We start from the raw sequence: 12,570 nt of genomic DNA, 5'->3' as shown, positions 1-12,570 counted from the left end.
GCCCTATTCTGAAATCATGAGTGATTCTCTGCACTTCAGCAGGGCTCACTTCACCAACTGAAGATAAGGAAGCCCCATTACCAAGGTCATATTTCTAAATTCAAGACTTGTAAGATAGACTGAGAACCAGAAATAAACTAGATTGAAAAATCTAGTTTAGCCTTAGTGACTTTTTTGTACAAATATATTCAGCATGTGTTATTTATAAAATTGAAATGTCCAGCAATAGAGGGTAGTTGAATGAATTATAATATATTCCCATGATGAAATATTGCTCAGCAATTGATATTTATCAAAAGGCTTTGATGAAGGTAAATGCTTATCATAGAGTAGTCAGAAAATCAGGATATAAAATTGCACACAGAATGGTATCAACTGGGTAAAACACATACATTTTTAAAAAAAAGACCAGAAAGAAATAGCTAATTTTTAATCTCTGGATAGGTATTATTTACTTTTCTATACTTTTCTGTACTTTCTGAGTATGCATTCCTTTTACAAGCAGAAAAAAGGTAATATTAACTTAAAAAAAACAATTTTAGGCTAAGCGTTATGACTCACACCTGTAATTCCAGTGCTTTGGGAGGCCAGGGTGGGAGGACTACTTGAGCCCAGGTGTTTGAAACCAGCCTAGGCAACATCGCGAGACCCCTGTCTACAGGAAAAAAAAGTTTTTTCAAATTAGCCAGGCACACACCTATAGCTACTGGGGAGGCTGAAGCGGGAGGCTTGCTTGAGCCCAGGAGATACAGGGAGCTGTGATCACTCCATTGCACTCCAGCCTGGGCAACAGAGTGAGGCTCCATCATAAAATTCATTCATTTCAAGTGTACAAATCAAGGTTTCTTTTCTTTTCTTTTCTTTGGAGACAGAATCTTGCTGCTACCCAGGCTGGAGTGTAGTGGCGTCATCTCAACTCACTGCACCCTTTGTCTCCCGGGTTCAAGCGATTCTTGGGCCTTAGCCTCCTGAGTAGCTGGGATTACAGGTTCACACCATCATCTTTGGCTAATTTTTTTGTATTTTTAGTAGAGACAGGGTTTCACCATGTCTCTACTAAAAATTCCACCAGGCTGGTCTTGAATTTTTGACCTCAAGTGATCCGCCCACCTTTGCTTCCCAAAGTGCTGGGATTACAGGCGTGAGCCACTGCACCTGGCCAAATCAATGGTTTTTAATAACTCTCTCAAGTGGCACAGCCATAATCATAAATCAGTTTTATAACATTCTCTTCACCCCAGTAAGAATCCTCATGTTCATTTATAGTTAATATTCCTCCCCCTCAGCCACAGCACCAAGCAACCACTAATCTACTTTCTGTCTCATTACTTTTCTGAATATTTTATGTAACAGATTCATACAACATGTGGTTATTTGTGTCTGGCTTCTTTCACTTAACAGTGTTTTGGAGGTTCATCCAGGTAGCATGTATCAATTTATTTTCTTTTATCGCTCTGTATTCTATCATGTGAACAAAGTACATTTTATGTATTCATTCCTCCATTGATGGACATTTAGATTGTTTCCATTTGGGGGCTATTATGAATACTGTCATGAACATTTGTGTACAAGTTTCTGTGTGTACATATGTTTTCATTTCTCTTGTTTGTAGATACTCAGGTGTGAAACACTGGGTCATACAGCAACTTTGTGTTTAACTTTTTCAGAAACTGTCAAACTGTTTTCCAAAGTGGCTACATTAACATTTTTTTCTGACCCTTTTCTGTAAGTATATATTAGCTTCTAGAACTCCACCCTAGAACTCAAAGTGTACCTCTTGGCATTTAGACAGACAGCTGGATCCGGCTTTTTCATCCTCTTCTCAGCAGATTTAACTGGTGACTGAGGAGACAGATTATTACAAAAGATATAACCATACTTGTATTGGCCTAAGACATCACCTGAGAAATTATTGATGATTCTTGTGCATCCTTCATATTTCCTTAAGCTTCCAATAAACAACAGACCCTTTGGCTTGGCTTTTCCGGGCTATGAAAATCTGTATCATAAAGAATTTGAGTGTTCAAGAAGGAAGTATACCTTTAGCCTACTTGTCTGCCCCTTTGGAAATTTTTTATAGTTATCCAATAGGCAGCCTCACCTTGAAAGACTCTAGTTTACTGTAGATAGAATCTAATCGTCAAGAATCTAATGAATGTTGACTACGTGCCCAGCACTCTGCTAGGAGCTGTGGATTGCAGAAAAGAAATCCTCTGTTGTCTTTGCTCTCAAGAAAGTTACAATTTGGCTGGGAAGATTTTAAAAAACAAGCACATGTTAAACAGAACAACTGAAGTCTGAACAGATTGAAGGTGACAGTACTAAGGTTTGGGATAGTAAACCAGAAAAATTAAATCAGACAGGAAAAGAAAGGCAGAGGCCCTGGGATTCATTTAATTTGTTTTCCTTGAACAGTCAGGCATTGTTCTAGTCACTGGAAATCTAGCAATGAATAAAGTTGACAAAATCTCTACCCTCAGAGAGCTTACATTCTAAGGACATGAAAATAAGAAAAAATAAAGTAAAATAAATAGTATGACAGATGGTGGCCATGGAAAAATAAAGCAGAAAGTTGGGATGTGTGTGTGCAAATTAAAATAGGTTGGTCAGGGACCATGTTTCTTAGAAGGTGATATATATGAGCAAAGGGCTGAAGAAATGAAGGAAGCAGTCATGTGGCTGTCCAGGGGAAATAGTATTCCAGACACAGAAAACAGCAAGTGCAACAGCCTGAGGAGGGATGTGCCTGGCAGGTTGGAGAAACCACAAGAAGACGAATATGGCGGGGGCGAAATGAACAAGAAAGTAAATAGTAGGTGATCGGGTCAGAAAGACAATAGGGGAACTTTTTGGGCAGGGTCTTGGGGGCCGTTTTAAGAATATGATCTCCTACTCTGAGTGAGATGGGAATGCAATGGGAGGTTTTGGACAGGGGAGTAAGATATTTGAACATGCTTTAATGGAATCACTTGACAGCTGTGCTAGGAGTAGACTGAAGATAAACTGAAGGGAAAGGCACAGAGACCAACTGGGAGGCTGTTGAAATAATCTGTTGGCATGGTCCTATTTTGAAGCAGGAGCCACCACGAACAAAGGCTAGTATTCAGGAAACACTGAAGAGCCATACTTGACTGCAGGGAATGCCAAGTTGGCGATGATAGGTAACTATGGTAGGATTGGATTTGGTAGGGGGTATAAAGGAGTCTAGAGTTAGAAAAATAGGGAGTTACCCTAGTATACTAGTCTGGTAGGGTTGCCACAAGAAAATAACAGTCTGGATGCTTTAAACAACAGAAACTTATTTTTTCACAGTCCTGGAGGCTAGAAGTTCCATATCAAGGTGCCAACTAATTTAGTCCCCGGTGAAGGCTCTCTTCTTGGCTTATAGATAATTGCTTCTGTGTCTTCACATGGCCTTTCCTGGGATGGCATAAAGAGAAAAAGCTCTGGTCTGTCTTTCTTTTCTTACAAGGGCACCAATATTGGATTGGGAACCCACTCTTATTACCTCATTTAACCTTAATTATCTTCTTAGAGGCCCTATCTCCAAATACATTCCCATTAAGGGTTAGGGCTTCAACGTATGAATTTGGGAGAGGGGGTAGGGGGAGCAACATAGTTCAGCTCATAATATGTAGGTTATCAACTAGAGAATTTTGGGGAGACAAATCTGATATTGGCTACTAGGATGAATTGAAAGAGAAAAGTTTAGGGGACTAATCTGGAAGCTGTATGTAAGGATCAAGACAAGAGATATTGCAAGCCTTGACTAGGGCACAGGTTAGCTAGTGAGGGAGAAAGACAGCCTTAGAGAAATTCCCTAGCTCTACTACCACATTTCTATTATAGGAAAGGAATTTTGTGTCTTTATTAGCACTTATTTATCACATTTCTTGAACATATACCAGAGCACATATCAGAGAGTGAATTGGGCACACAAATATGCGATTTGCTCATCCACACACATCCACACCAAGACACTCCACTGTATGTACTTTCACTCACTCTTCCCCACTTGCACATGCCTATGAGCATCTATGAAATAGTATTTCAAGGATGCAAATACAGAAGAAAAAGAACACACTTACAACATTAGTTTGTGAGAGAGAAGACTGGGTAGATAGGAAGGAGAATCGGGAGTATGACAGTTAAGAGAGAGAATTGAGATTCAAATTTCTTAAGTCCAGGAGAAGAGTCATGACCAGGTAAGGTGAGTTTCTCTGTAACATATTCTGCTACCGAGTTACACTCATTTTCCACTATTTTGTGGATGTAGGTCATATTAAAAGCCAGTGTTTTGTAAACAGGCATACGTGGCATACAGAGTTGGTATTCATTTGATGGTTATCTTTGTTCGAGTTTCAGAAAGAGACTACCTGGTAGATGTGAACTCCCCACTTTCAGGTTAATAGCTAGTGTCTGCTGACCCTTCTTGTACTAGGGTGGTCTGAGCTGAATGAGGACAGGGTTTTCTAAAAGGGAGATTCAAAAAAAAAAATAGAAGGTAAAGGCAATATGCTGTTTCAGCTAACACTGCAGATGTGCTGAGTAGGGTGCAAGGACAATAGGTGGGAAGAGAAGGGACAAAATACTGCACAGGAGAAGCTAGGTAGCACAGAGGTTAGCATACAGCCTTGGAGTTACACAGATCTTGGTCTCAAGCTCAGCTTCTCCACTTAGTGATGTGGTCTTGAACACATTATTTAACCTTTGTGTGCCTTTGTTTTGTTAACAGAAAGGAAATCAGAAAAGAACAGTATTTACCTCATAGGTTGCAGTGAAGATTAAATGACATATCATATCAAAAGCATTCATCATAGCTTGGCACACAGTAGGCATGAAAATTAACTGATGGAAGTTGTTTTTCTAAAAGCCCAAAGTGGAAACATTTGCAGTGCTAAAAATAATAAGCATTAAGCTTTCTGTTTACAAATCTAACTAGATTATAGGTCTTGAGAATGGTGGGAGTATCTTGGTCAAAAAAATTTTTGTGAAACATCCCACTGGTAAAATGAGTTTTCTCACAATCTCATTCTTTGTGAGACTGAATATGGAATGCCACAGAACTAGACAGGAATCTCACTCCAAGTTTGCTGACCACCAGATGCACGATGACATTTTCCCAAGATATTTGCTAGGTTTTTTTCCTCCAAATAATGAGTCATTATTGTAAGATATTGTTTATTGTAAAACTCTTGTGTTCCTGCCATACATACTAAAACAAAAGGTCACTTTAAAGGCACACTATGTTGTAGTCAAGAATAAAAGAATATAATGTTGTGAAATGTCTTGCTGTGCCTTCTTTGTATCTATTTAAAATATACATATTAGATACAAAGCAAGTGGCAGAACATTTAGTTGGACCCCACTTATGCAAAAATTATATGTTTTTATATGCACAGACAGTTTCTGGAAGGACAGAAAAAAATCTACTGATAATGATTATATCTAAGGTCACGATTCTTTTGCTTTTCTTTTTTTTTTTTTGAGACAGAGTTTCACTGTTGTTGCCCAGGCTGGAGTTCAATGGCACGATCTTGGCACACTGCAACTTCTGCCTCCCAGGTTCAAGTGATTCTCCTGCCACAGCCTCCTGAGTAACTGGGATTACAGGCATACATACCCGGCTAATTTTGTATTTTTAGCAGAGACGGGGTTTCTCCATGTTGGTCAGGTTGGTCTCAAACTCCCGACCTCAGGTGATCCACTCACCTCAGCCTCCCAAATTGCTAGGATTACAGGCGTGAGCCACTGCACTCGGCCTGATTCTTTTGCTTTTCATGATATATCCTGTGTACCTTGAGTTTTTTTTTTTTAATTACTCAATGAACATGTATTATTTGCAGAATAATTTTCTAAGCCATATGAAAATGCATACAGAAAAAAAATTACACTGCCAGATTAATAGTAGGCCTCAAAACTATAGAAGTAATTCAAGGAGAAGGTATAAGAAATGTCATCTGAGATTGTCTTTCAAGATAAAAGACAAACATAACAGATAAAAAATATATATATGTGTGTGCACATAACTATTAAAACATTATGACACACTGGGCTCAGTGGCTCACGCCTGTAATCCCAGCACTTTGGGAGGCTGAGGCGGGAGGATCACCTGAAGTCAGGAGTTCGAGACCAGTCGGATCAACATGGAGAAACCCCGTCTCTACCAAAAATACAAAATTAACCAGGCGTGGTGGCACATGCCTATAATCCCAGCTACTCGGGAGGCTGAGGTAGGAGAATCGCTTGAACCTGGGAGGCGGAGGTTGCAGTGAGCTGAGATCATGCCATTGCACTCCAGCCTAGGCGACAGTGTGAAACTCCATCTCAAAAACAAAACAAAACAAAACACCACATTATGAAACCTATAGGCTAATTCATGTAGAGAACCAGGATCTCTTCATGGGTAATCTCATGAAGAATTACCTCCAAGTATTCCCAGGGTTATTCCATAAATGTGGGGGTTTGAGCTACAGCATTTTCACTAAAATGAGGGAACCCATGGAGCTCAATCCAGAAGAAACTTTTGACTCAGAGGTTCTAGCCACATTTAGTATCTGGATGTATCTATGCTGCTACACCCAATTCTGCTCAGCACCTTTCCTTCACTGAGTCAGAATGATGACTCTAGGACTGTAGCTGTATCATAGTAGTCATGGAACCCCCACCCCTATACTGACTGAAAGCACATTTCTAAGCACTTTGCTTTTTGTCCTGCACCCTCACTCTGACTCTTGGATATTATGATAAAAAAGCCAAATAACTTGCTCATAATTAAATGTCATGTACTCTTATACAAAAATGGACATTTAACTAGTGAAAAATTAAAATATCTTGATAAGAAGTCTGTTGATATGGGGGTATAGCCATAAGTGACCTAAACCAGAGAATGAAGTCACTAAGAGCCCTCCCAAAAGCTTCAAACTAAGAAAAGCTTTCTAAAAATTAAGGAAAAACCTTCCAAAAATAGGAGTCTTGGTGAAGACAAGACAAAATGCCATTTTATTGACAGAGTCCTCTCTAAGTTATGGAGATTGTTGTAACCTCCCCTGCAGGGGTCTTCAGTAAATATTTTGCTCTACAAAACAAAACAATCCAAAAACTTGTAGCTTCTCTGCCCAAAGAATGATCATTTTTAACTGCTCTATGGACAGTGAGTGAACCTATATATATGGGTAGCATGAGAAGAGTTTATGGAGCATGAGGCTTTACTTTGTTCAAGCTTACAGAAAGAAATCACTGGCCAATACAAATTTCCTGCTTTCAACTAACATGACAGTGTGTTATATCCTTTCTTATGGTCTGGGCTAAATGAGGACAGGACTCTGCAGAGGAGATTCAAAAGGAAGTTGCAAAAATATGTCTTCTGTCACTGTGAATCTGTAGGTCTCATCTGGGTTTCTCTGTGTTTTTCAAAACCATCTTATAATCTATTCCTCTATACCTGATTTCCCAGATAGAAGCACTATAAAAAACCAAACCCTTGCAATGGGCACGGTGGCCCAGACATATAATCTCAGCACTTTGAAAGGCCGAGGTGGGAGGATTGCTTGAGGCTAGGAGTTCGAGACCAGCTTGGGCAACATAGTGAGATCCCATCTCTTAAAAAACAACAACAACAACAAAACACAAACACTAGCCAGGTGTGGTGGTGTGCACCTATAGTTTCAGCTACTCAGGAAACTGAGTTGGCAAGATTTCTTGAGGCTGGGAGGCTGAGGTCACAGTGAGCCATGATCATGCCACTGCACTCCAGCCTGGGCAACAGAGTGAGACCTGGTCTCAAAGAAAAAAAAAAAAAAAAAAAAAAAAGAATAAGAAGTAAAAAAAACCCAAACCCTTAAATATATTGATTCAAAGTCACAGGAAAGAGGAAACTGGCTGGATTCTGTCCCTGGCACAAGTATAAAATACACATTATTAACAAGTACCTGGAGAAAAAACAAGAGAGAAGACTAATGTTAAGATTACTGAATTGTTTGGATTAGTTTTAGCTTTTGACTATTATAACAAATGTTCCAGATTTCATCTAAGCCAAGCTATCTGCTCAGCCTTCAACCCTCTTTTTTTTTTCTGCATTATAAGCAAATAAGTTATAATGGTGGTGGTGATGGCAGACTTCAAACCTGTGTCACTGGAGACAAGGAGAGAGAGCCGGGACTCTGTTAAAGAAAAGTGTGTAGGGCAAGGGTATAGCCTACCAGGGAAGGGTGAGAAACAAGTAAGGAAAGAAGGGAGGTGTCCTTTTACTTGGGTTAAGATAGCACAATATAGGCCGGGCACGTGGGCTCACGCCTGTAATCCCAGGACCATGGGAAGCCGAGACAGGCGGATCACCTGAGGTTGGGAGTTCTAGACCAGCCTGACCAACATGGAGAAACCCCATCTCTACTAAAAAAAAAAAAAAAAACAAAATTAGCCAGGCAAGGTGGTGCGCACCTGTAATCCCAGCTATTGGGGAGGCTTAGAGAGGAGAATCACTTGAATCCAGGAGGCAGAGGTTGCGGTGAGCTGAGATCATGCCATTGCACTCCAGCCTAGGCAACAAGAGTGAAATTCCATCTCAAAACAAAAAACAACAAAACAAAACAAAAAAACAGATAGTACAATGTAGAAGACACATTAAAGTGGGGGCTTTAGGCAGCTAGCTGTGAGAAACCATGGAATGTCAATTTGTTGAAAATGTTAGATCATTTTCTGCAATCAATGGTATTCAAACTCCATATAGTACCATAGTTTCATATTTGACATTATATAAAATCTGACTTTCAGTTCCCAGGTGGAAGTTTAATGCATACCTGGATTAGTTGTACACTTGACTCTCATTGTTTGCAGATTTCATATTTGCAAATTCACCTACTCATTAAAATGTATTCATAACCAGAAAATCAATATTTCTGGTGCTTTCACAGTCATTCATAAACATACATTTGCACAGACTAATGAAAAATTTGAGTAACCCAAAGTGCACATTCCGAGCTGGGACTGATGCTTTGTCTTCTAGTTTCAGCTCTCAGAATATACCCAACTGTTCTTCTCGTGATCTATTTAGTGCCGCAGTTTTTGCATTTCTGGGCTTTGTGTTGGTGACTTAGCTGTGTAATGGCCCTGAAAACACAGTGCTAAAGTGCTGTCTAGTGTTCCTAAGTGTAGGAAGGCTGTATCTTAGGGAGAAAATACGTGTGTTAGGTAAGCTATGTTCAGGCATGAGTTATAGTGCTGTTGGCCATGAGGTCAACCTTAATGAATCAATAATACACATTAGATAAGTTGTTTTTAAACAGAAACACACACAAAACAAAGGTATGTATGACTGACTAACAAACTGGCTCACAGGAATTTTCTGTCAATGTTGGAAAATAACTTTATGGATAGGGATATTTGTTTCCTAGGACTGCTAGAACAAACTACCACAAACCTGGTAGCTTAAAACAACAGAAATTTATTCTCTCACAGTTCTGGAGCCAGAAGTCTGAAATCAAGGTGCTGGCAGGGTTACATTTTCTTTGAAGGCTTTAAAATGGAAATTCTTCCTTGCCTTTCTCCTACCTTCTGGTGTTTCTTGGCTCTTGGTTTCTTGGCTTATGGCAGCAAAACTCCAATCTCTGCTTCTGTCTTCATTTTGACCTCTTCTCTGTGTGTCTGCGTCCAAATTTTCCTCTCCTTTCTCTTATAAAGAAATCAATCATTGAATTTAGAGCCCATCCTAAATCCAGGATGCTTTCATCTTAAGATCTTTAATTACATCTGCAAAGACCCTGCTTCCAAATGAGGTCACATTCTGAGGTCTTAGTATACATGAATTTTGGGTGACATTATTCAACTCACTACAATGGGCTTACTAATGGATTACACACAGCTAAGTGACAATGTAAAACCTGGAAAAAAAAAGGCAAATGAAAATCCAAAATAAAGCATATAAAGGCAAAAAAAAAAAAAAAAAAAAAAAAGAGAAAAGAAAATCAAAACTAAGGTTAGAGACGTAGGATACAATGAAAGGGTCTAATATATGCTTATATGGGGTTTCAGAAAAAAAGAAGAGAGAAAATATGGCAGAAGCAATACCCAAGGAGACAATATCTGATATTCTGCTATAACTGGTGAGAAATATCAATCTGTAGATTCAAGAGACCCAGAGGATGCCACGAGGATGCATTTTTAAAAGTCCACATCTAGGTACATCACAGTAAAATTGTGGAAAATCAAAGACAAAGAGAACATCTTCAAAGCAGCTAAAGTTTAAAAGATAGCTAATTTTCAAAGGCAAAACAATTAGATTGACAGCTGACTTCTCAAAAGAAACAATAAAAACCACAAGACAGTAAAATATCTTTGATGCACTGGAAGGAAGTAACAGCACACTTAGATTTATATACCCAGTGAAAATATCCTTCAAAAATGAAGAGGAAATAAAGACATTTTCAGACCAATAAATACCAGAGGAATTTATTATCAGCAGATCTATATAAGGAAAATATCAAAGAGAATTTTCATATAGTTTTGAGCAAATTTACTATAATTTAATTTTTAAATGATTCAATTCAAGAAACTAGAAAAGGAGTCATAGAATATATATTTAAAGAAATGAGAATAAAGGTAGTCATACAGATCAAGGCAAAAATAAATAAGAGAACAAAAAACATAATAAAGATGAGCCCCAAACTGGAAATTTAGAAAGACTAATTAGATAGACATAATAAACAAATACAGAACAAAAAAGGGGAATAATCATAAATATAATGGATATTAAAAATAAAAAGAATATCACAACTATATCCTAATAAATTTGAAGGCTGATATAAATCAGGTATATTTCTGAAAACAAATAAAATGCCAAAATAGCACAAGCTTTTGAAAGGATGAATAATTATTAAAGAAATTGCAAGATTAATTTAAAAACCTTACTATCTTTAAAATGTCTCAGTCCAAACAGCATTACAAGTGAGTTCTTTCAAGAACATATTATACATATGTGTATAACATGCTACATATTATACGTAAATATAATAATGTATCATATTGTATATATTGTTGTAATAAACAGAAGTAGAGTGAAAGCTGCCTATTCAGTTCATGATGTAAAATAACCTTGATAACTAAACCAATTAAAAATGGCCCAAGAAGACAAAATTATAGCTCAATTTTACTTAAAACCATAGGTGGCAAACCTCTAAATAAAATATTTGCTATTAAATGCAAAATTGTATTGAAAAGGAAGATATAATCATCAGTCTGAGTTTCTCCCAGAATGTTGGGATGATTTAACATCACATAACTCACTATATGAACACATATGTTCATCTTACTAGGTTGAGAAATATTTAATATAGCTCATAAAACCTATTTTCATAAACCTATTTTTGATTTTTTTTTTTTTTTTTTTTTGAGACGGAGTCTCACTCTGTCACCCAGGCTGGAGTGCAGTGGCCAGATCTCAGATCACTGCAAGCTCCGTCTCCTGGGTTTCGCCATTCTCCTGCCTCAGCCTCCCGAGTAGCTGGGACTACAGGCGCCCGCCACATCACCCGGCTAGTTTTTTTTTTTTTTTTAGTAGAGACGGGGTTTCACCGTGTTAGCCAGGGTGGTCTCGATCTCCTGACCTCATGATCTGCCCGTCTCGGCCTCCCAAAGTGCTGGGATTACAGGCTTGAGCCACTGCGCCCGGCCCCTATTTTTGATTTTTAAAGAGCTTTTAGAAGACAAAAAACAGAAGAGACTTTTCATAATTTAATGAATGCTAACTCCTCAAAACTGGTAACGAACTTCACGCCTACTGGAGAAACTTGAGATGCTTATAAATAAATAAATGTGTGTGTGTATATTTTTGATATGATTATCCACATTAAAAACACAGGTGATTGGGAGGCTGAGGTGGGAGGATCACAAGGTTAGGAGATCGAGACCATCCTGGCTAACACAATAAAACCCCGTCTCTACTAAAAATACAAAAAATTAGCTGGGCGTGGTGGCATGTGCCTGTAATCCAAGCTACTTGGGAGGCTGAGGCAGGAGAATAACTTGAACCCGGGAGGCAGAGGTTGCAGTGAGCCAAGACCACACCACTGCACTCCAGCCTGGGTGACAGAGCGACACTCCATCTCAAACACACACACACACACACACACACACACACACACACACGTGAAGCAAAGACCAACTATTGACAAATAAGGTTCAGCAAGGTTGGTAAACATAAAAATCAGTATGCAAATATCAATATCATTCTTCTATTTCAATAATAACCAACTAGAAAATATTTTAGAAAATAACAGACCATAAGCTATAAAGATTTTGAAATTAATATAAGAAAGAATGCTCAAAATCTTTGTAGTGAAAAAACCTAAAAATTCTCAAGTCACATAAAAGGAAACAAATCTATCTCTGAATTTAACGTACTTCCAATTAAAACTCCACAGTACCTTAAAGAAACTTGACAAACTGATGGCAAAATTGATACAGAAAAATAAAGATACGTGAATACTAAAATAATATTCAAAATGAGCAGAAAATTGGGTGGAGAGATTCTCCTATCATGAAGACATCACTCAGCTCAGTAATAAAAACACAACG

This window comes from Piliocolobus tephrosceles, chromosome 6 (assembly GCF_002776525.5).
Source record: "Piliocolobus tephrosceles isolate RC106 chromosome 6, ASM277652v3, whole genome shotgun sequence".
Taxonomy (NCBI): Eukaryota; Metazoa; Chordata; class Mammalia; order Primates; family Cercopithecidae; genus Piliocolobus; species Piliocolobus tephrosceles.
The sequence above is the reverse complement of the archived record's forward strand: the minus strand, read 5'-3'. Positions refer to the sequence as shown.